Raw genomic sequence first — 26,656 nt, forward strand, 5'->3', positions numbered from 1 at the left:
AACTCATCAAGTTAGACCTAAAGTAAATAACTACTTGCTTGACTCAATTAGACATATTTTTCTATTTGCCTTCTTAAATCTGGAGCCTCATAAAGGAAGTAATTCTCCATTATTAGTATCTGTGTTCACACATTATAATATCTCACAATCAAAACAGAAAATTCAGCCTCAGTAACTAAACAAATATGTCATAGTCTACAGTTTTCTTTCAATCACAGGAGATACACTTCTGAATTTTAAAAGAAATTTGTTCATTTCCAGAAGCCTACACCTATACTAATAAATTCATTCTTATAGATTTAATGTCCCTTCATGGTAACAGGTTACCAGTGTTGGTATTTGATCACATTCAGTGTCTGATCATATGAAACAAACAGGCAGGAGCAATTAGTAGTAAAGAAATAACCTGCATCCTACAAGAAACCAAGGGATCTCCCTAACCCAGGCAAAATGATCATTGGAACTGCAAATGCCCAGTTGCACTAATGAAAAGGTTAGTATCCATCTTAAAGTACAGGGCTTCTCAAGTTGGCCATCATTAAACATGAATGGAACAATAATTATATATATGTATATTATATATCTCTATATTAATAATAACAGATATATAATTATTTCCAAAAATTTTTGAATTTAAGTTTTTCTAAAATATTCCAGAAGCTTCTCTTTAGTCTGGGAAATGTTTGTACTCTTTTGTCACAAGAAGTGAACTATGTATGGGTGGTTTGTAACTTCATTCCCCTTGTAACTGAACCCAATTCTCTTTCCCTTATTGCAAAGGGATCGTGTTAAACATTTTCCCTCTATTCTCTTCTCTATGCTCTACTCTTCAGTATTGCCTTTCTGACTAGCCTTTTTCCAGGCGTATTCATAAGCCCTCAGCATACATTAGTTCATAAGATCCTTACAATCCTAAGTGGCAGTAACCATCATCCCCATTTTACAGATGAGAAAAGCAAGACACAGAACTTCAGACATTTTCACAAGGTCATACAAGCTTTGAAGAGTTAGGGCCAACATTAAAATTCAGGTCTGCTGTTACTACAGCCTGCATTTGAAACTGCCTAGATGCAGTCCTGCCTTATCATTAACTGCTTCCTTTTTTTAAACTTCACAATCTCTTTTATTGTTATTTGGGCAGTTTTCCCATGTTCAATATGAAGGGGGAATTTGCTAGGATTCTGTGTTCCTTAAATTCTAGGACGCCATCAATTTTAATTTTGTATTGTGGTAAAATATATATGTAAAATTTACCATTTTAACCCTTCTAAAGTGTATAGCTCAGTGGTAGTAAGTACCACTTACTACCACCGAAGTAAGTGGTAGTAGTGGTGATGGTGCAGCCATCACCATCATCCATCTAAATAAACTCTTTTCATCTTGCAAAACTGAAATTCTATGTGCAATAAGTATTATCTTCCCATTCCCTGCTCCCCTCAGCTCCTGGCAGTCACCAATGTACTTTCTGTCTCTAAAATGGACTATTCTGAGTATCTCAATAAAAAAAAAAAAGGAAAGAAGGGAGAGAGAAAGGGAGGATGGATCTGAGCTAAAATGTATACATATCTGCATTTTAGGATCATAAAACACATCCCAACTTCTGAAATATTAAATTGGAAAAATCTAATATTATCAGCCAATCACTAATTATAAGCATATAATCTTCCACTTGTTGGATTCCCAATGCTGGCCCAAGTTGCTTTTTGGTTCTGAAATAAAGTCTAACATGGTAGGTGTGTGGTGACAACTCAATTTCACTCCTATGCTTTTATGGTTCCAAACAGCCAGTCCTGCTCTTTTTGCCTTTTGCTGTCTTTCTTCTTTCATCCTGTCATTCTCTGTGTGCTCGAGAAAACACACGTAATTTGAAAGGTTGGGGTCAAGGTGAGGAATTCTTATAAATAAGTTAGATGGATATAAATAAATTTAGCAACAGCAACAAAAGTCTCTTATCTCTCTGGATCCACATCTAGTTTATTTTGTTATGTTACTTTTAGGATAAAAACTGAATCTTCATTAGTTCTGTAAAATATTTGTCATTTTATGGATTCTTATGGTTAAAACGTCAAATAATAAGATAGAACGCAACTGAAAACATTGGTCAACAAGACATTACCCATCCAAGGAATAAATTTAAAACAACTTCCATTCATTTAAACGTGTATTCCACTTTATCATCCATGGAGCATCATTCATTATAAACACAACTACTGAGCCAGGCATTCTTCTAAGCACTAGGGATACAGGAACTTTTTAAAACTAAGGGCAAAAATCAGATTCATGATGCTTACATTCCAGTTGAAAAGACAGAAAATAAATGATATAAACATTACAAATACATTGTACATAAGAAAGTGGTGAATGCTAAGAACAAAATAAAGCAGGGAGATGTAAGACAAAGAATAAATGGGTATAATTTTAGTTAGGGTGGTGACGCACAGCCTCACTGAGAGCAGGACTTTTGAGTAAATACCAGAAGAATATGAGGGAGCTAGCCATACAAACATCTGGGGAAAGAGCTTTCCAGGCAGAGTGAAAAGCCAGTGCCTGAAAAAGCCAGTGCCTGGAAAAGCCAGTGCAAAGGCTCAGAGGCCAGTGTACCTGGCATGTCTAAGAATCAGTGAAATAGCCAATGTGCTTGGCGTGGAGTGAATAAGGAGATGTGTGATGAGAGATGAGGTCAGAAAGTCATGGGAAGCAAATCCTACGAGGCCTCGCAGCCCACAGAAAGCACTGTGGTTTTTACTCTGAGTAAGATGTGATGTCATTGGCAGTTTCTGAAAAAAGGAGTGAGTGTCATGATCTAACTTATATTCAGATGTAATCATCATTACTTTTTATCATTTCTCGACATACTTTCACAGAACAAATTAAGCACATGTTAATGGAAATGTTTTAGACACATGTCAAAAATTGAACTACAGGTATGCTTAGGCTACTATTGCCATTGGTGGCCTCTGGGTGTGGGATAGAAATAGATTCTTCTAACAATAGTAAAGTCCCTTTCTACTGCATGCTAAATGGTCAGAAGAACATGGAGTAAAGAAGGGGTGAGATAGGACATTGAAATAGACTAAGGAATATGCCAGGAAACATCAATTTCAGAGCATGAAGCAATCCCCAAAGAAATCAGCAAACCTGGACCTTTAAATCTCTGGAGGAGAAATTTGCAGAGGAAATATAAAGTATAATAGTAAGGCATTATGTATTTTAACAAGTAAAATATCTCCAATGGTCAAGTGTGTGTAGCTGCACACCCGCTAAAGGATGGATTCTACTATTTGCACTCAGAAACTCAGAGGTAAACCAGGTGAGAACACACAGTATTCAGCACAGGACTGGCTGGGAGCTCTAGTATTTGTGTCACATCCTATGAAAATGTTTTAACTGTAGGATGTACTCTTAAGGTTCCCAAAGCAAGCAGTTTTCATGTCTACCACAGATCCAAAAGTAGATCAGGATTCTTTCATACAATTCTCATTAGTTTTTATATAAACACAGTTAACTCATAAGTGTATTAGTGCATCTTACTGAAAATTGAATATCCTTTAAGCACAAAATATCTCCTTTCCTCTGTCCTCCACTGAATCTGCTTTTGTGACACTCTTTAGATTTTATGTGTTCATCACAGATTAAAACCATGGTATTTACTGCTGTACCCAGACAAAGGGTAGCTCTGCCACATCACCAATTTTTGAGAAGGATGCCTAGAAAGAGACCTCGTTGTTTAGTGGGTAACACTATTAACCCATTTATGCTGGAGGTTGCGAATTTTTCTGTGAAAAATTAGAACTTGGCAATGACCTTGAGCAGTAGGATATAAATAACTCCCACAAGCTTAGCGTTCCAATAATGGAACACTATGTGTAAATGGGTTAAAGGCCCAAATCCACAATTTAATTCGAGAACTGGAACTGAAAAGATTGAAATAAACCACCAGGTGGCACTTCAGGTCAAATACTGCTGGAAACCGCTGTGACTTTTTGAATGTCTTTCATTATGCTTTCCACTTAGCATTGCCATTGGGTCCTTTATAATGAATAACCCAATATAACTGAGAAATCATCTACGTGCAAGATTCTTTCCCTTATAGGACTATTTGATTTAAGCCACACTAGGTCACTCAAGCACAATCTAAAAGCCAGTCTGTTTTCATGGGCAGAATCAGGTGCCCTGTTGTTGGTATTTATAAAATGTACACTAATAGCACTTTTTAAAAAGTTATCCTTAGAGTCAAAAGAAAGTTAAGATATCTTAAGGAATACAATAGAGCACATCTGCTGCCCTATACTTTTTTTTTGTTCTAATCAGCTACTCTATGTTCTAAATTTTGGAATAAGCAACAAAAGATTCTTAATACAGAATTTACAACAGGCAGACACCTACCATTTGACTCTGAAGCCATTCAATAAGCATTTCTGCTGTTGAATCTGGGATCTGTCATCTCAAGCCTTCTTTCTCATCTGTTTCCATCATCTCTAACAATCCACGCAGGTCTTCCACAAGGTGCAGAGCTCGCAAACTTCCCATGAATGGAGAGGTGGGAGATTGCCAATCGAAAATCCCATTGGAATATTCCAGGGCCTTAGAACCTAAGTTAAACAAAATCACAGAGAGAGCAATGGGATTTATGTTAGATAAAAATATCAAAGCCAAAGGTGGTAAACCAGTCTAGTCACAGTAAGGAACAATCAAAAGAAACAGAAAAAAGAGAATTCAATCACATAAATCTCTCCAAGTCAGATTTACATGGTGCAAGAATTAAAACCATGTAGTTGATGGTAAATATCCATGGTGCAATTCCTAACAAGGAGGCCAATCAAGGGGTATAGAAAGAAAAAGAGCCTGGTGGGCTTTGGTGTGAGGTGTGCTGGCATCGTGGAGATCATGGATAAGAAAGTGGAAGATCAGAAAATACAAATATTAGAACTGGTTCATTCTGGACCAATATTGGACCAAATGATTTCTGGCTTAGAAAAACTGTGGATGAAGGGTTATGAAATGAACCCAGATAAAGGTTATTAGAGTAAATTCCAAGGAAAGATAATGAGCTCAATGTGTTAAATTATTATGCTGACGTGCCTATAGGACTTTTCCAGAGAGATATCTGGTTGGAAATTAGAGACAGGGACTGGAAGCTTAGCAAAGAATTGGGAAGGTAAATAGATGTGAACAAGCTGGGTGCAGTGGCGCATGCCTGTGATTGCAGGTACTTGAGGTGGGAAGATTGCTTGAGCCCAGCATTTCAAGGTTGCACTATGCATGTTATTCACAGGCAATCATGCCTGTAAATAGCCACTGCACTCCAGCTTGAGCAACAGAGCAAGACCTCCTCTCTTAAAAAAAAATAGATATGAGAGTCATTGGTAGAAAGTGAATTTTGAATTCAGGAAAACAGATCAGAACATTCATGGTTACTGGATAGAGCAGTGTCTCTCAAAGTATGGTCCACAGACCACCTACACCAGAACCACCTGAGATGCAGATTCTTTATCCTTGATTAGAAACCTCGGATGGAACTTGAATTTTTGATATTTTAAAATAATGTTTGAGAATAATGCTGGCAGAAAATGGAGAAGAGGAACAAAAACGAAATTACAGGGAAGCAAAAGACATAGGGCTAAAAAATGAAAATCAAGTAAAAAGATAATATGAAAGTTGTAGTGAAAAAGTGAAGTGAGCAGAGTAAATGTTGTGATTCTGTCTTTCACAGGATGCAGATCACCTGCTATGATACCATCCATCTGCTCCAATGCCGCAGCCAACATATCGCTTGCACCACTCCTCATTTTCTTATTTGTCAGGGGCAAATTCCAACCTAGATCTGGAAAAAAAAAATGATGTTATTATTACATCCATTAAATGACACAGGCTTGCTAGTGGGTTTCCTAATTCTCCTTCAAGTGTTAACTCTGTTGTGTAGTCAAACATGGAGCAAAAACTTCAGTAGTGGAATTGTAAGCTGTGGCCAATCACCTACTCAGTGCAAGGCCACATGTGATACCTGTATCAGTTAATAAAGAAGATTCCATTCTTGCACTTGAGGTGTTTAAAATCCACTAGCATGGTTTCCATGCTGTTCTCTAGAACTCTAGGCCTCTGTAAAGGGCAACAGGGATGGCCATGGAAGCTTGCTGAGGGCCATGACAAGCACTGGCCAGACAAGACTCCTTTCTCCCTTTACCAGCCTCACCCAATCTCTGTTCTCTTAATTTCGTTTTTTTTTCTTTCTGTATAAGGGCTTAAGATTTGGCTAAGAAAAGGATTCACTAACACATATACTACATGTATGTATACACACACACAAACACACACATACACCCCTACTGATATTAAACCTTTTGTAATGGAGCCATAGCTATCACATACTAAGTGCCTATAGTGGTTCCTACACATTTACGTAAATTATCCATAATCCTTAGTCAACAGCTTTATAAAATGTGTAAATTCATCTCCACTTTATAAATGGGGATCAAAGACGTTTGATTTTTGCATGGAAACACAGCAAAGTAAATATAGTCAAGCTAACCTAGGTTAGCAACTTCCACTATAATATATAATTTCTGTTTACCTGATCCTATGTGAATATGAACTGATGCTGAAATTGTGTCACAATCTACTCATTGGTTTACTAGTTAAAAATTATATTGAGATAATGCTTGCAAAAAATTTGGTCATTGACAGAAAAAAGTCAAGATAATGTGATTTTCAACATTCACTAACGCATTTCAGGTACCAGACTAAGCACCCAAATAAAGCTCTTACTATGTTATATATACTGTGATAGAGCAAATACCTGGGAAATAAAGGGCATATTCTCTTTCACAGAAACCTTTGCCCTCTGTTTCCAAGCAGCCAAATCTCACCACTTTATTTTCACAAATATATGTATAGTTCTGGTATAAGCTTCTTGGATTAGTTCCCAATTTTGCATTCATTCTACCATAATGCCATATAATTGTTGTAAAATATTATTTTGATTTAAAATCATTTCACCTAAGGATTTTCTAGAACTTTACTCACTTCCAAAGGTGAAAAATATCACCACCATTTATTGTGGAACTACTACAGCATGAGAATCCTCAAGGTATGTATCTACAGTTACTCAGAAAACAAGGAATCAACAAGTTAGTTTATGAACCTAGGTCATTCTAAAAAATTTACTCACACACTCAGCCAGTGCACCATCCAAAGAAATAGGACACACATTTAATAACCACACTCCAGTATGGGAAACTCAAAACATGAAAACTGAGAGCATAAGGGATTAAGCTGAATTACATAATTAAGTGGCTTGCATTCTCTTTCATTTAAAAAGTATTTTTGTGCTCCATTCCAAGATGGCTGAATAGAAACGGCTCTGGTCTACAGCTCCCAGCGTGATTGATGCAGAAGAGGGGTGATTTCTGCATTTCCAACTGAAGTACCTGGTTCATCTCATTAGGACTGGTTGGACAGTGGGTGCAGCCCACAGAGGGTGAGCCGAAGCAGGACGGGGCATCATCTCACCCAGAAAGGGCAAGGGGTTGGGGGATTTCCCTTTCCTAGCCAAGGGAAGCTGTGACAGACTGTACCTGGAAAAACGGGACACTCTTGCCCAAATACTGTGCTTTTCCCATGGTCTTAGCAACTGGCAGACCAGGAGATCCTCTCCCGTGCCTGGATTGGTGGGTCCCACACCCACAGAACCTTGCTCACTGCTAGCAGCAGTCTGAGATTGACATGCAAGGCTGCAGCCTGACTGGGGGAGGGGTGTCCGCCATTGCTGAGGCTTGAGTAGGTAAACAAAGCGACCAGGAAGCTCAAACTCAGTGGAGCCCACTGCAGCACAGCAAGGCCTACTGCCTGTATAGTCTCCACCTCTGGGGACAGGGCATAGCTGAACAAAGGCAGCAGAAACTTCTGCAGACTTAAACTTCCCATCTGACAGCTCTGAAGAGAGCAGGGGTTCTCCCAGCATGGTGATTGAGCTCTGAGAATGGACAGACTGCCTCCTCAAGTGGGTCGCTGACTCCTGTGTAGCCTAACTGGGAGACACCTCCAAGCAGGGGCCAACAGACACCTCATACAGGTGGGTGCCCCTCTGGGATGAAGCTTCCAGAGGAAGGATCAGGCAGCAATATTTTCTGTTCTGGAATATTTGCTGTTGTGCAGCCTCCACTGGTGATACCCAGGCAAACAAGGTCTGGAGTGGACCTCCAGCAAACTCCAACAGACCTACAGCTGAGGGACATGACTCTTAGAAGGAAAACTAACAAACAGAAAGGAATAGCATCAACATCAACAAAAAGGACATCTAAACCAAACTCCATCTGTAGGTCACCAACATGAAAGACCAAAGGTAGATAAAACCACAAAGATGGGGAGAAACCAAGGCAGAAAAGCTGAAAATTCTAAAAACCAGACTGCCTTTTCTCCTCCAAAGGATCACAGCTCCTCACCAGCAATGGAACAAAGCTAGATGGAGAATGACTTTGATGAGTTGACAGAAGTAAACTTCAGAAGGTTGGTAATAACATATTTCTCTGAGCTAAAGGAGCATGTTCTAACCCATTGCAAGGAAGCTAAAAACCTTGAAAAAAGATTAGACGAATAGCTAACTAGAAAAAACAGTGTAGGGAAGACCTTAAAAGACCTGATGGACCAGAAAACCATGGCACAAGAACTTAGTGATGCATACACAAGTTTCAATAGCCGATTCGATCAAGTGGAAGAAAGGGTATCAGTGATTGAAGAGCAAATTAATGAAATAAAGCGAGAAGACAAGTTTAAAGGAAAAAAGAGTAAAAAGAAATGAACAAAGCATCCAAGAAATATGGGACTATGTGAAAAGACCAAATCTACATTTGAATGGTGTACCTGAAAGTGATGGGGAGAATGGAACCAAGTTGGAAAACACTCTTCAGGATATTACCAGGAGAACTTCCCCAACCTAGCAAGTTCAGGAAATATAGAGAACACCACAAAAATACTCCTCGAGAAGAGCAACTCCAAGATACATAATTGTCAGAATCACCAAGGTTGAAATGAAAGAAAAAATGTTAAGGGCAGCAAGAGAGAAAGGTTGGGTTACCCACAAAGGGAAGCCCATCAGACTAACAGCAGATCTCTCAGCAGAAATCCTACAAACCAGAAGAGAGTGGGGGCCAATATTCAACATTCTTAAAGAAAAGAATTTTCAACCCAGAAATTCATATCCAGCCAAACTAAGCTTCATAAGTGAAGGAGAAACAAAATCTTTTACAAACAAGCAAATGCTGAGAGATTTTGTCACCACCAGGCCTGCCTTACAAGAGCTCCTGAAGGAAGCACTAAACATGGAAAGGAACAACCAGTACCAGCCACTGCAAAAGCATGCCAAATTGTAAAGACCATTGATGCTAGGAAGAAACTGCATCAACTAATGGGCAAAATAACCAGCTAGCATCATAATGACAGGATCAAATTCACACATAACAATATTAACCTTAAATGTAAATGGGCTAAATGCTCCAATTAAAAGACATAGACTGGCATATTGGATGAAGAGTCAAGACCCATCAGTGCGTTGTATTCTGGAGACCCATCTCACGTGCACAGACACACATAGACTCAGAAAAAGGGATGGAGGAAGATCTACCAAGCAAATGGAAAACAAAAAAAAGCAGGGGTTGCAATCCTAGTGTCTGATAAAACAGACTTTAAACCTACAAAGATCAAAAGAGACAAAGAAGGCGATTATGTAATGGTAAAGGGAGTAACTCAACAAGAAGAGCCAACTCTCCTAAATATATATGCACCCAACACAGGAGCACCCAGATTCATAACGCAAGTTCTTAGAGACCTACAAAGAGACTTAGACTCCCACACAATAATAATGGAAGACTTTAACACCCTACTGTCTTTAATAGACAGATCAAAGAGACAGAAGGTTAACAAGGATGTCCAGGACTTGAACTCAACTCTGATAGACATCTACAGAACTCTCCACCCCAAATCAACAGAATATACATTCTTCTGAGCACCACATTGCACATATTCTAAAATTAATCACATAATTGGAAGTAAAGTACTGCTCAGCAAATGCAAAAGAACAGAAATCACAAGAAACTGTCTCTCAGACCACAATGCAATCAAATTAGAACACAGGATTAAGAAACTCACTCAAACTGCACAACTACAAGGCAGTTGAACAACTGGCTCCTGAATGACTACTGGTAAATAATGAAATGAAGGTAGAAATGAAGATGTTCTTTGAAACCAATAAGAACAAAGACACAACATACGAGAATCTCTGAGACACATTTAAAGCAGTGTGTAGAAGGAAATTTATAGCACTAAATGCCCACAAGAGAAAGCAGGAAAGATCTAAACTCGACACCCTAACATCACAATTAAAAGAACTAGAGAAGCAAGAGCAAACACATTCAAAAGCTAGCAGAAGGTAAGAAGTAACTAAGATCAGAGCAGAACTGAAGGAGATAAAGACATAAAACTCTTCAAAAAATCAATCAATCCAGGAGCTGCTTTTTTGAAAAGATCAACAAAACTGATAGACTGCTAGCAAAACTAATCAAAAAGAAAAGAGAGAAGAATCAAATAGATGCAAAAAAAAAAAAATGATAAAGGGGATATCGCCACTGATCCCACAGAAATACAAACTACCATCAGAGAATACTATAAACCCCTTTACCCAAATAAACTAGAAAATCTAGAAGAAATAGATAAATTCCTAGACACATTCACCCTCCCAAGACTAAACCAGGGAGAAGTTGAATCTCTGAATAGACCAATAGCAGGCTCTGAAATTGAGGCAATAATCAAGAGCCTACCAACCAAAAAAGTCCAGGACCAGATGGATTCACAGCTGAATTCTAGCAGAGGTACAAAGAAGAGCTGGTACCATGCCTTCTGAAACTATTCTAATCAACAGAAAAAGAGGGAGTCCTTCCTAACTCATTTTATGAGGCCAGCATCATCCTGATACCAAAGGCTGGCAGAGACACACACACAAAAAAGAGAATTTTAGACTAATATCTCTGATGAACATCAATGTGAAAATTCTCAGTAAAATACTGGCAAACCGAATCCAGCAGCACATCAAAAAGCTTATCCACCACGATCAAGTTGGCTTCATCCCAGGTATGCAAGGCTGGTTCAACATATGCAAATCAATAAACCTAATCCATCATAAAAACAGAATCAACAACAAAAACCACATGATTAGCTCAATAGATGCAGAAAAGGCCTTTGATAAAATTCAACAATGCTTCATGCTAAAACTCTTAATAAACTAGGTACTGATGGAACGTATCTCAAAATAATAAGACTATTTATGACAAACCCACAGCCAATATTATACTGAATGGGCAAAAACTGGAAGCATTCCCTTTGAAAACTGCCACAAGACAGGGATGCCCTCTCTCACCACTCCTATTCAACATAGTGTTGGGAGTTCTGGCCAGGGAAATCAGGCAAGAGAAAGAGATAAAGGATATTCAATAAGGAAAACAGGAAGTCAAATTGTCCCTGTTTGCAGATGACATGATTGTATATTTAGAAAACCCCATCGTCTCACCCAAAATCTCCTTAAGCTGATAAGCAAATTCAGCAAAGTCTCAGGACACAAAATCAATGTGCAAAAATCACAAGCATTCTTATACACCAATAACAGATAAATAGCCAAATCATGAGTGAACTCCCATTCACAATTGCTTCAAAGAGAATAAAATACCTAGGAATACAACTTACAAAGGATGTAAAGGACCTCTTCAAGAAGAACTACAAACCACTGCTCAGTGAAATAAAAGAGGACACAAGCAAATGGAAGAATATTCCATACTCATGGATAGGAAGAATTAATATTGCGAAAATGGCCATACTGCCCAAGGTAATTTATAGATTCAATGCCATCCCCATCAAGCTACCAATGACTTTCTACACAGAACTGGAAAAAACTACTTTAAAGTTCATATGGAACCAAAAAAGACGCTGCATTGCTAAGACAATCCTAAGCCAAAAGAACAAAGCTGGGGGCATCACACTACCTGACTTCAAACTATACTACAAGGCTACAGTAACCAAAACAGCATGGTACTGATACCAAAACAGAGATATAGATCAATGGAACAGAATAGAGGCCTCAGAAATAATACCACACATCTACAACCATCTGATCTTTGACAAACCTGACAAAAACCAGAAATGGGGAAAGGATTCCCTATTTAATAAATGGTGCTGGGAAAACTGGCTAGCCAAATGTAGGAAGCTAAAACTGGATCACTTCCTTACACCATACAAAAATTAATTCAAGATGGATTAAAGACTTAAATGTTAGATCGAAAACCATAAAAACCCTAGAAGAAAACCTAGGCAATACCATTCAGGACATAGGCATGGGCAAGGACTTCATGTCTAAAACACCAAAAGCAATGGCAACAAAAGCCAAAATAGACAAATGGGATCTAATTAAACTAAAGAGCTGCTGCATGGCAAAATAAACTACCATCAGACTGAATAGGCAACCTACAAAAGGAAGAAAATTTTTGCAATCTACCCATCTGACAAAGGGCTAATATCCAGAACCTACAAAGAACTCAAACAAATTTACAAGAAAAAAATGAACAACCCCATCAAAAAGTGGGCAAGGGATATGAACAGACTTTTCTCAAAAGAAGACATTCATACCAACAGACACCTGAAAAAATGCTCATCATCACTGGCCATCAGAGAAATGCAAATCAAAACCACAATGAGATACCATCTCACACCAGTTAGAATGGCAATCATTAAAAAGTCAGGAAACAACAGGTGTTGGAGAGGATGTGGAGAAATAGGAACACTTTTACACTGTTGGTGGGATTGTAAACTAGCTCAACCATTATGAAAAACAGTATGGTGATTCCTCAAAGATCTAGAACTAGAAGTACCATATGACCCAGCCATCCCATTACTGGGTATATACCCAAAGGATTATAAATCATGCTACTATAAAGACACATGCACACATATGTTTAATGTGGCACTATTCACAATAGCAAAGATTTGGAACGAACTCAAATGCCCATCAATGATAGACTGGATTAAGAAAATGTGAACGGAGGCCAGAGTTGACAAATGGGATCTAATTGAACTGAGGAGCTTCTGCACAACAAGGGAGATTACCATCAGAGTGAACAGGCAACCTACAGAATGGGAGAAAATTTTTGCAATCTACTCATCTGACAAAGGGCTAATATCCAGAACCTACAAAGAACTCAAACAAATTTGCAAGAAAAAAACAAACAACCCCATCAAAAGGTGGGCAAAGGATATGAACAGACATTTCTCAAAAGAAGACATGTGTACAGCCAACAGATACATGAAAAAATGCTCGTCATCACTGGCCATCAGAGAAATGCAAATCAAAACCACAATGAGATACCATCTCACACCAGTTAGAATGGCAATCATTAAAAAGTCAGGAAACAACAGGTGCTGGAGAGGATGTGGAGAAATAGGAACACTTTTACACTGTTGGTGGGATTGTAAACTGGTTCAACCATTGTGGAAAACAGTATGGTGATTCCTCAAGGATCGAGAACTAGAAATACCACATGACCCAGCCATCCCATTACTGGATATATACCCAAACGATTATAAATCATGCTGCTATAAAGACACATGCACATGTATGTTTATTGCAGCACTATTCACAATAGCAAAGACTTGGAATCAACCCAAATGTCCATCAGTGACAGACTGGATTTAGAAAATGTGACACATATACACCATGGAATACTATGCAGCCATAAAAAAGGGTGAGTTCATGTCCTTTGTAGGGACATGGATGCAGCTGGAAACCATCATTCTCAGCAAACTATCGCAAGAACAGTAAACCAAACACTGCATGTTGTCACTCATAGGTGGGAATTGAACAATGAGATCACTTGGACTCTGGAAGGGGAACATCACCCACCGGGGCCTATTATGGGGAGGGGGTAAGGGGAGGCATGGCATTGGGAGTTATACCTGATGTAAATGACGAGTTGATGGGTGCTGATGAGTTGATGGGTGCAGCACACCAACATGGTACAAGTATATATGTAACAAACCTGCACATTGTGCACATGTACCCTAGAACTTAAAGTATTAAAAAAAACAAAAGCCTATGATAAACATCAAAAAAAGAAAAGAAAAGAAAAGAAAATGTGGCACATATACACCATGGAATACTATGCAGCCATAAAAAAGGATGCGTTCATGTCCTTTGCAGGACATGGATGAAGCTGGAAACCATCATTCTCAGCAAACTATCACAAGGACAGAAAACCAAACACTGCAGGTTCTCACTCATAAGTGGGAAATGAACAATGAGAACACTTGGATACAGGGTGGGGAACATCACACACCCGGACCTGTTGGGGGTTGGGGGTGGGGGAGGGAGAGCATTAGGACAAATATCTAATGTAAATAACGAGTTGATGGGTGCAGCAAACCAACGTGGCACCTGTATACCTATGTAACAAACCTGCACGTTTTGCACATGTACCCTAGAATTTAAAGTATAATTTTTAAAAAGTATTTTGTATAGATATATTTATATATACGTGCACATAAAACAAAGAGACACATACCAGGCTCAGCTATAAACATGGGAATACCAATAACACAAAGTAATGCCCATGTTAGTTAGAAAAACATACCTTCTCACTAAATCAGAAGAAAATATTTGTCTTTGTTAGCAATTATATTTTGTGTAGAGCATAAACACTTTTTCAAGTCTGACAGGTATAATAGTTACCGAGTTATCTCTTCTGTTCAATGAGCCTTTCAAATGCTATTATGTGAAGGTATGAGATAATCTAGACCATGCTTTTCAAAGTAGTGAAGAACTAGTTTTTAAAAACGTTTCCAATTCATTGGAGACTAATCCCTTCATTTAATAAAAATATTATGACAATGTTTAAATTGCTTTGAAAGTTCAAAATGCTAACTCTTAATCTCTGTATTTATCATGTAGCAGCCTACATGTACTACTAAGGGAAAGACAGTACATACAAGCAATAAACACGTATGTAACATGGCAAAGGTGGTAGGTGCTAAGGGGAAAAACGGAGTAGGATAAGGGGGCCCAATTTGGAAGGTTTTGCAAATTAAACAGGTAGTCAGGAACTGGCAATAGACTCAAAGGCCAAAGATTTCTCTAATAAGTTAAAAGTAGTCAAATATAAGTGGTCCAGTTCAGTGGTATTCCAAGTGTAGAATTCCTAGAAATCAATGAAAAAAATGGGAGGCATGAGGATATGAACAATCATTTGGCAGAAGAAATGTTTTCAACTAATAAAAATATGAAGAGGTGCTTAATATCATTAATAAATGAGGAATCTAAAGGAATGTGATAATGTTTTATGCCCAATTAGTGAAAAAAAATTGACATAGCCAAGTGTTGTGGAGAATATGAATTCACGGAATCTTTACTTTTTATTTGTTTTTTGAGACAAGCTCTCACTATATTGCCAGTTGGCTGGTCTCGAATTCCTGGGCTCATACAACCCTCCAGCCTCAGCCTCAATTTTATTAAATCCAAAGGCAGTAATGAAGGAACAATAGACACATAAGAGGAAGAAAAATCAATAGCCAAGGTGGTAGACTCAAACTGAAGCATATAAATAATCAGATTAAGTATTGTATAAGTTGGAGCTAAGAGAGAGTATGCAAAGGCATACAGAGTGGACAGTGGAGACTCAAAAGCAGGGAGACTGAAAGGGAGGTAAGGATGGAAAACTACCTATTAGGTGCAATGTACACTATTCAGGTGACAGGAGCACTAAAATCCCAGACTTCACCGCTATACAATTCATCCATGTAACCAAAGCCACTTGTACCCCTACAGCTACTGAAATAAAACAATTTTTAATGACATTTTAAAAATTACATTAAGTACAAATGGAATAAACACTGATAAGAGCCAGAGACCATCAGATTAGTTTTTAAGTCCTAATTATGTGCTGTTAATAGAGACTTTAAATATAAAGAGATATAATAGTAAAAGGATGAAAAATGAGATAACATACATATGCAAGCATAGGAAAGCAGGAGCAGGTATATTAAAAAACTACAAATCAGGAAGCATGACTAGAAAGAAAGATATTTTACAATGATAAGAGTTAATTCATCAGGAAGTCATAACAAGCACAAATGTTTTTGCAACTAATAACAGAGCTTCCAAATACATGAAGCAAAAACTGGTAGTATTAAGGAAGAATTAGACAAATTTAATCCACTTATATTTAACGTAATATAAATACGATTGACCTGGTTGGATTGAAGTCTACTGATAAAGTTGGATTAAAGTCTATTGTCCTGCTATTTCTTTTCTGTTTGTCCCATCTATCATTTGTTCTTTTTCAACCTTCTTTTGAATTGATAGATATGGTAGGGAAAAAACTCAGTAACACACAAGATTTGAGCAATGTTATCAACCATCTTGGTCTAATTCAATTTATAGAACAAAACACCCGAATGCAGAATATACATTCAAGTCTACATGTTATATTCACCAGGATAAGGCATATATGCAAGGCCACAGAATCAGTTTCAATAAATTTCAAATGGGTTTTGAAGAACTACACAGAAGAATGAGAAACACACAACTTGAAGTGGTGAAATACTAAGAATAGACTATTCATATTTATTAAAATTCTGCCTTGCCCATGGCTGGAGCTGTTTTAGAGACAGCCTAATTTGGCAGGCATCTGTGTTGATAAAGCTATGTTAATTTTCAGGGCTAGGTCAACGTATTTTTTAAAATGAAAAGGCTAAATAAAAAAGCTCTAGAATATCCCCTGGTCTCTAAAAAGACTTTCTTAAATCCTCAAAAACATTTCTGAGAGGAAAATTCCCTGGGCTTCCTCACATAATTAATATAATGAAATATTATTCTAATACAATGGAATATTATTCTACAGTAAAGAGATGGAACAAATAATACATGCAACACTATGTTGAGCAAAAGAGGCCAGACAGAAAGGACCATGTACTATATGACACTTTTATATGAAATTGAAGAACAGGCAACCTATGATAGAAGGTAGAGCAATAATTACTTACAGAAAATGGTGAGTGACTGAAAGGAGACACCAGGGGAATTTCTGGTCAATATCTTGATTGAGATATAGATTACACAAGTTTATACATTTGCTAAAACTCATCAAACTATGCAATGGTCTTTAAAGCTTGTCAGGCATTAAGAATCCCTATGTCAATCCCATTTAAGTTCTTTATTTTAACTAGGAAAGAACCATTCATTGTTGGCTAAATATTGAAAGCATAAAATTCATTTATAACTTATTTAATCAGGAATTCCTTTGAAATATATGCATTAATAATACTGTTTAGCTTCTAACTAAGGCAGATGTAATTGGTGCCCTCTAATTCCATGCATGCCAGCCCAACTTTTAACTGTCCCAGATTTCAAGGAGCTCTCTGCCATTGCATGTGGTGGTCTGAAAATGCCAGATAATTAATGTCCCTTTAAATTTTAAAGATATCAGCTTTAAATATTCCAGCACACTTTCCCCTAGAAAGAGAAAATTCTGATTCATGTAATCTACATTGGTTCCCAGAATTATTCAGACAATTAAGATCTACTCAGAGTGGTAACTTGTTTGACAATGCATCATTTATCAGTTCTCTTCTTTATTTCTCTAAGTCTTTCCTAGGATTACTTTCCAAATAAAACTTTTGTATTTGAAACATTAGGAAAGAGAAGCGGATGGTTAGAAATTAGAAATAGAAATCCCACTTTAAAAATGAACTAAATAAATAATGAATAAGGTAGGACATTCATGGACCTCTGCATCTAAGACTATGATGACAATATGTCACAAATCAAGGATCATGAATAATCCAATTATATGAACCTATGGTTCAAAATAAAAGGCTCAGAATATCCAGCTCCATTTCTTCTCATTCATTCTTTGCTTACCCAGAAACCTGCTAGCTATAATTAAGTCCTTTGGGTGGACAAACCACTTAGAAATTTACAACTTTGCCACCCAAGCCAGGCAAAGTGGCTCACATCTATAATCCCGCTACTGTGGGAGGCCAAGGCAGGAGGGTCACTAGAGCCCAGGAGTTTGAGACCAGCCTGGGCCACATAGTGAGACCCTGTCTCTACAAAAAATAATACAAACTAAGCTGGGTGTGGTGGCATGTGTCTGTAGTCCCAGCTGCTCAGGAGGCTGAAGTGGGTGGATCACTTGAGCCCAGGAGCTCAAGGCTGCAGTGAGCCGTGATTGTGCCACTGCACTCCAGCCTGGGTGATAAAGACCCTGTCTCAATAAAAAGAAAAAAAAAAATCCCAAAGAACAAAAAATTTCACCATCCAGTAATTCTCACGAAGTAGTAAATTTATTTCTGGATTCTAAGTGGCTAACATATGCTTCTTTGAATGACTTGCTAAAGAAAAAGGTACCAGGAAATATATTAATCACTACCACAACAAAGGAGTGAAGCTGGGGTTCAAAGTCGTAGTTCAAACTGGGGAAGCCTCTTATTTGTTAGCTGATGTAAACAGTGAAATGAGCTCTGTTTGCAGGAATTCTCAGGCTAGTGGTTTCTGATTCCAATGGCTTAATAAAAATAAATTTAGGAAAGTTTTAGATAAGCAAGCTCTTGGAGATAAGATTCAAATATTACAGTAAAAGATAAAAAAAAAAAAAAAAAAAAAAAGACCCAAAAGAAGTTTGTTAGTATGTTTAGGGTATATTTCAGGTTTGGTCAGGAACCATTTAGAGCAGATTCGAATGGGGTGAAATATCAAGGAAAGTTCCAGGCATGGGTGTGATGGGTGTGGTGGCTAAAGCGTTGGCAGGACACTGTAATTTTTTGCAGGGTTGCTGACTGATGTCTTAGGTCAGGCTGGCTACCCAGAATTTCTGTGAAGAAAAGAAAGGCCATAAGAAAATTAGCAAGTTTCTTTCAAACTTTTGTGAGAATTCATCTGTCCTAGCTTTCTCAGCTTTCTTTAAGTAAAATGCTTGGGTTTGAAAGAGAACCCTGAACTTCTTACCCAAGATAGATACAATTCACTGAAACCAAGACACTTAAAAGAAGAAATCTTCAGAGAAAGGGAGAAATGTTCACATACATTCGAGTAGGCTGGTAGAATGCCACAGTATTCTGTGGTCATTATGAAAATAGAATATGTTTTCACACAAATTACTCATACCGTTCTCAACAGTTTAGTTTTTAATTTTTTTTCCAGGAAGAAGCTGCTGCAGATGGTTAATCAATTACACAATGATTGCCAATGTGTGCAGCAATACAATCTTGGCAAAGAGAAACTATCTTAAAAACAGGTCATATTTGGTAGCACAACAGGGTGAAAACTGTCAACAATAACTTACTGTACATTTATAAATAGCTAAAATAATATAATTGGAATGTCCATAACACAAAGAAATGATAGATGCTTGAGGTGACAGGTATGCCATTTACCCTGATGTGATTATTATGTGATGTATGCCTGTATCAAGATATCTCATGTACCCCATAAAGACACACATCTACTATGTACTCATAAAAAATTAATTTAAAATAAAAAACAAAACAGATCAAAAGGGAGAAGTAGGCACTAGTAGGTCTGCATTTTGGAACAACAGCATCACCTGTGAGCTAGTAAGAAATGCAAATCCCGCCAGGCATGGTGGCTCACGCCTGTAAGCCCAGCACTTTGGGAGGCTGAGATGGGTGGATCACTTGAGGTCAGGAGTTTGACACAATCCTGGCCAACATGGTGAAATCTTGTCTTTACTAAAAATACAAAAATTAGCCAGGTGTGGTGATGTGCACCTGTAGTCCCAGCTACTTGGGAGGTTGAGGCAGGAGAATTGCTTGAACCTGGGAGGTGGAGGTTGCAGTGAGCCGAGATTGCACCACTCGCCACTGCACTCCAGCCTGAGAGACATTGCGAGACTCCATCTCAAAAAACAAAAAGAAAGAAAGAAATGCAAATCCCTGGACCCCACCCTAGGTCTGCTAATCAGAAACTTCAGGGGCAGGCCCAGCAATCAGTGTTTTTCCAAGCCCTCCCACTGGCTCCAAGGCGCACTCAATCACTAGACACACACACTGAGGCCTTTCCTCCTAGGGACAACAAGCCCTGCCCAGATGAGGTGGAAATTGGCTACCAAAGTAAAAAATAAGGGCAGAATTCCTCTCCCCATGCCTCAGTTTCTTACTTTTGATCCAAAAATAATAGCTCTGAAGAAGCCATTCGGGTTTTAATTCAAAAAATCTCTCCCTTTAAACCTCAACCACTAAAGGTCCGTATGTCTGCAACATTTTAGAGATTCTTAAACACAACCCTCCTTGTTTTCTGGTTCCCTGCTACGTATCTGTCATCGCGTATTTTTTTCCTTGCCACTCCATGAGCCCAAACCCTTCTCACCACCAATCTGCTCTAACATCCCTAGAAAATTAATTCAGAATCACTTGCAAAGGGCAAAACAAGGGCAGGGGAAGTGATGAAACCAGAAAAGGTCAGGGGTGTTGGCAGCAGGGGTGATATCTAATGTTACAACACACATTTTTTTTTTAAATGGGGTTTGGCTGTACTGCCCAGGCTAGCCTCAAACTCCTGGGCTCAAGTGATCCTCCCAACTCAGCCTCCTCAGGAGGCTTCAAACTGTAAAATACAGCCAGGCACAGTGGCTTACCCCTGTAATCTCAGCACTTTGGGAGGCCAAGGCAGGCGGATCCTTTGAGGTCAGGAGTTCAAGATCAGCCTGGTCAATACAGTGAAACCCCAACTCTGCAAAAAAAACACAAAAATTAGCCAGGTGTGGTGGCATGCACCTGTAGTCCCAGCTACTTAGGACGCTGAAGCAGGAGAATCATTTGAACCCGGAAGACAGAGACTGCAGTAAGCCAAGATAGTGTCACTGCACTCCAGCCTGGGTAACAGAGCGAGAAAAAAAAAACTATAAAATAAGTTTAGAATAGATGGTATAACTGGAAATTTGAACAGTGTGTATTTGATATTAAGGAATTACCGTCATTCTAAGGTTATTAATAATGCTATTATACTTATCTTTTTTGAGTCCTTATTTTGTAGAGCCAAGTTGCAAAATACTCATGGATGAAATGATACATTTGGAATTTGCTTTAAAATAAAATAGAAGAAAATAAAGGTAAAGATATTGATGAAACAAGATTAGCCATAAGTTGACAATTGTTGAAAATGGGTGATGGTATGTGAGGGTACACTACACTATTCTATCTATCTATACACATAGTTTTTGAAACAGAGTCTCATTCTATCGCCCAGGCTGGAGTGCAGTGGTGCAAACATGGCTCACTGCAGACTCAACCTCTCCATGCTCAAGCAATCCCCCCATCTCAGCCTCCCAAGTAGCTGGGACTACCACACCTGTCTAATTTTTGTATTTTTTGTAGAGACAGGGTTTCACCAGATTGCCCAGGCTGGTCTTGAATTCCTGGGCTCAAGCAATATGCTCACCTCAGCCTCCCAAATACTGGGAATATAAGTGTGCGCCACTGCACCCAGCTGGGTATTCTATCTATATTTTTATATATTTGAAGCTTTCCATAACAAAACATTTCCATTTTTATCCATATATTTAAAACATAAAATTTTCAAACACCTTCAACCATGATATATTGTCTTAGATATTTTATTTCTCTATCATAACCTCAAGCATACTAAGGGCTCACCAAATATTTATAAACCAAATAATACAATACTTGTTATTTTAACCACCCTCACAAACACAAACACATACATGCACACGCACATTCAGAAAATGAAACCTCCACTCAAAGAGGATTGTAAGGCAGAGTATAAAAGAGGGCGTATTAATGACAATACATTAGTAAAAGTTACTTCTCTTGTTCACTAAAATGAAACGCCACAAAATAAAAAAAGGCAAAGCTAGTAAGTAATCAAATAAATGAAACAGCAAGGGAAAATAGGGTGAGGTAAAAGGAAATGGAGCCTTCTGGCTCTCTGCTATTAATGCTTAGGAATAACCAGAAGAGAGCTGATGAAAAGGTTCATACAATAAGCCAAGATCGACCCGGTGTGGTGGCTCACGCCTATAATCCCAGCACTTTGGGAGGCTGAGGCGGGCGGATCACGAGGTCAGGAGATTGAGACCATCCTGGCTAACACAGTGAAACCCTGTCTCTATTTAAAAAATGCAAAAAATCAGCCAGCCGTGGTGGCGGGCACCTATAGTCCCAGTTACTCGGGAGGCTGAGGCAGGAGAATGGCGTAAACCCGGGAGGCAGAGCTTGCAGTGAGCCGAGATCGCGCCACTGCACTCCAGCCTGGGTGACAAAGCGAGACTCCGTCTTAAAAAAAAAAAAAAAAAAGGAGCAACACAGGGAGTAAGAAAACCCCAACAAATGGGGAGTATGGTCCAGGTTTGTTCTCTTTCCACACATATAAAATGATGAAGATAATTAAACGGCAACTGGAAAACTGTTAGCACTGACAATAAGGATGTACTGCTACATTCAGAAGAGGTGACACAAAAACCATTTCTGTTTGCATAAAATTTACATCAGTTGCAGTCACATAGTTGGATGGCTTATTCGTCTAATTATAATGCATCATATCAGCAAAATGAGTATAATTCCTGATCTGCTTTAATTATACCAATAAAAGCTACATATTTTGTATCAAAGTTTCAGTTTGTCACATGGTCAAAATTCACTGTATTAAAAACCTGGAAGAAACTTGTGAGCATATAAAATTGATTGGGAAAACTGGTAAAAACTGTGGGCTAGGAAACAGTTTTGTGGAGGAATAAGTTTTTATAAATAATCTTATAAACTAAACAATTTGTCTTGTAGTTAATTTCTGTTGGTTTCTATTCCAACTGGGTGTCAGTTACACTCTTGGCCATACAGTAAAAGGAATGCCAACCCACTTGTTCCTTTATAGCATACGTGCTCCTGGCCAGAATCGCCAGTTTTCGGCTGCTGGAGAAGAGAAATGAAAACCAGAGCCCTGAAACTGTACAGCTGGAAAGTTCAAAATATAATCTTAATCTTATTTCCTATTACAATATTAAGAGACATATGGAAAATTTGTACAATTAGTGAATACCGAGCCAAATGCTAAGGGGTAATGTAATGCTTTTCAAGTTATTTATATTTCAGTTCTAAGTAAGTAGCACTAATTGCGGGCTGAAGGGAGGAGTAATGAGAAGGAGGAAAGTAAGGCCAAAAATTATTCCTCAACCCATGAGTTGACCTATGGTCAAATCTGGTCCACTGCCTGTTTTTATAAAGTTTCTTTGGAACACAGTCACATTCATTTGTTTACATATCATCTATGGTAGCTTTCATGCCACAACAGCAAAGTTGAGTAGTTGTAACTCATGAAGCCTAAAATATTTACTATCTGGCTGTTTGCGGAAAATGTTTCCAGCCCCTTCCCTAACCTACCTTATCCTACAACCTCCTGAAAGTGCACAGACTCTTCTCTCATTCGCCCATTGGTTACACAGCATTTATTGAGTACCTATTGTATATCGGGCACTATTCTAAATGATGAAGCTGGCAACTCAATTTTCTTTTTAAATTGAATTTAAAAAGTAATGAAGAAAAAGAAAAGAAAGAAAATAGAAAAAAAAAAAAAGTAAAAAGTTGTTGCTCTGATGGTACATACATTCTAATGGCAAGAAACCATTAAAAAAGTTTAAATACATAGCAGATGAGAGGGTGATTGATAAGTGCCATGGGAAAAAAAATGAAGCAAGCAAGAGAAATAACATTAACATTAGCTTACTATGTACCGGGTACTGTTTTAAGTGCTTTTCATATATCAATTCAATGAATCCTTACAATAACCCTAATGACACAATACTTATCCCCACTTTATTGGTGATCAAACTGAGGCACCAAGTCACATAGCTAGAAAATGATGTGAGGCCAGACAGTCTGGCAGCAGAGCGCATCCTCTTAATTATATACTGTGCCAGCTCTTTGTGCAGAAAGGGAATGGCAGGGACTTAGAAGTTTTGATCTGATAATCAGGGAAGGTCCCATTGGTAAAGTGACATGGATTAAAACCTTGAAGGAGGTGAGGGGAGAAAGTCACAGGAATATCTGGGAAGAGCTTCCAGGGAGAAACAACAGTAAGTACAAAGGAACCGAGGAGGGAGAGCTTCATGTAGTTGATGTCTGAGGTCAGTGGGCCAGAAGGTGGTGAGCCAGAGAGTTAGTAGGGAATGTGGTCCCAGAGGCACAGAAGGTGTGGTGGGAGTGGTGGGGTAGTGGGGCCTGGGGCCTCACAAGCCATGGCAGCCAGGCTTTGACTTCAATTGGATGGAAGGCCACTGGAGGGTTCTGAGCCAAGGAATGACATGATGTGATTTCTGTTTTAAGAAGAATCATTCCTGGCTGGGCGCAGTGGCTCATGCCTGTAATCCCAGCACTTTGGGAGGCCGAGGTGGGTGGATCACGAGGTCAGGAGATCGAGACCATCCTGGCTAACACAGTGAAACCCCATCTCTACTAAAAATACAAAAAAAAAAAAAATTACCCGGGCGTGGTGGCGGGCGCCTGTTGTCCCAACTACTGGAGAGGCTGAGGCAGGAGAACGGCGTGAACCCGGGAGGCGGAGCTTGCAGTGAGCTGAGATCGCGCCACTGCACTGCAGACTGGGTGACAGAGTGAGACTCCATCTCAAAAAAAAAAAAAGAAGAATCATTCCTAGGAACACACTGCAGGGGTGGCAAAGATAGAAGCAAGAACAGTCAGAAAACCACTGCAACAATTCAGATGAGAGGTGACTTGGGTCAGGGTGTGAGCAGTAGAGATGGTGACTGGATACTAGCTATGTATGTATGTGTGAATACACACATAGTAAATATGTACATATACATATATAAAAAGCATATTGCTATATATATATTCTGAATATAAAATGTATATTACCATACATATTAGGATGTATTACACATATGAATTAAGTTATAATTTAGAGAGTAAAATGCACCAATCTTTACTGCACAGTTTGATGTGTTCTGACAAATGCATACACCTATGTAACATATCCCTAACAAAATAGCAACATTTCTATTGTCCTGTGTATATTTTTGTTATAAATGCTAACAGAACTTGATAAAGCATTTGGGAGAAAAGACAAACTCAAGACTATGGCGTAAGCCGTAGGAAGATGGAGTGGCCATTTACTGAGGCAACTAACTGCCCACTGTCAACTTCAGAGTATGACAGCATTTCCTTCATCCACCAAAGGAAGGAAATAGGAGGAACTATAAAAGTATCATCTGGGTGAGTCATTACCCTGCCATCTCTTACACTGAAACTTGATGAAATACAACCGGTCCTCCATATCTGTGGATGACCCATCAGTGGATTCAAACAATCACGAATAGAAAAATATTTGAAAAAAATTGTGTCTGTGACTAAACATGTACAGACTTCTTCTTGCCATTATTCCCTAAACAATACAACAAAGATTTATATAGCATTTATATTGTATTAGGTGTTATAAGTAATCTAGTGATGATATAAAGTATACAGGAGGAGATTCCTAAGTTATAGGCAAATGCGATGCCATTTTATACCAGGGACTTGAGCATCTCTGGATTTTGGTATCTGTAGGAGGTCCTGGAACCAACTCCCCATGAATATCCAGTGACGACTGTGCCTGGATCTTATACATAAAAACTGAATGTCATGGCAGAATCCTCAAGGAAGATCACCACATCATCAAGTACTCCTATAGCACTTGCTGTCTCTCCCACACCCATTCTCTCTCAGCCTCTGTTACCAAGTACCATATGGAACCATTGCTTATCTCTAATAGATGTTATACTTGGCTGAGGAAAAAGTATGTCTCTGGCAAGCAGCCTCGCTTAACCAGGTCCTTGGAGTGTTACCTGTACTAAATCAAGCTTTTTAAGGACTAAGGACCCACTCTTAAAATTTCTATACCAGGTCTATGGCAATGAAAAGGGTGAAACTCCCATGGAATACTATGCAGTCATAAAAAAGGATGAGTTTGTGTCCTTTGTAGGGACATGGATGCAGCTGGAAACCATCATTCTTAGCAAACTATCACAAGAACAGAAAACCAAACACCGCATGTTCTCACTTGTAGGTGGGAACTGAACAATGAGACCACTTGGACTCGGGAAGGGGAACATCACACACCGGGGCCTATCATGGGGAGGGGGGAGGAGGGAGGGATTGCATTGGGAGTTATACCTGATGTAAATGACGAGTTGATGGGTGCTGACGAGTTGATGGGTGCAGCACACCAACATGGCACAAGTATACATATGTAACAAACCTGCACGTTATGCACATGTACCCTAGAACTTAAAGTATAATAATAATAAAAAATAAAGAAAGAAAGAAAGAAAGAAAAGGGTGAAACTCAGTAAAATATCTTGAAAAGATTTATTCTGAGCCAAATATGAGGGACCAACAGCCTGTGACACAGCCCTCAGGAGATCCTGAGAACATGTGCCCAAGGTGGTCAGGCTACAACTTGCTTTTATACATTTTAGGGAGACATAAGGCATCTATCAATACACGTAAGATCTACATTGGTTCAGTCCAGAAATGCAGCACGACTTGGGTGGTTAGTTCCAGATCATAGGTAGATTCAATGAATTTCTGATTGGCAATT

The 26,656-nt window shown here is 38.7% G+C and overlaps 1 long non-coding RNA gene across 1 annotated transcript; it reads right to left on the bottom strand.

Moving 5' to 3' along the window:
- Window positions 1-3,277: 3,277 nt before the first annotated feature.
- Window positions 3,278-20,732, bottom strand: LOC116268850. Its single transcript, XR_004176028.1, has 4 exons — window positions 20,682-20,732; window positions 5,726-5,824; window positions 4,387-4,592; window positions 3,278-3,707 (listed from the first exon to the last, which is right to left on the bottom strand). It is a non-coding gene; the product is annotated as an uncharacterized LOC116268850 (long non-coding RNA).
- Window positions 20,733-26,656: the final 5,924 nt, after the last annotated feature.

This window comes from Papio anubis, chromosome 9 (genome assembly GCF_008728515.1).
Source record: "Papio anubis isolate 15944 chromosome 9, Panubis1.0, whole genome shotgun sequence".
In the NCBI taxonomy this organism is placed as follows: domain Eukaryota; kingdom Metazoa; phylum Chordata; class Mammalia; order Primates; family Cercopithecidae; genus Papio; species Papio anubis.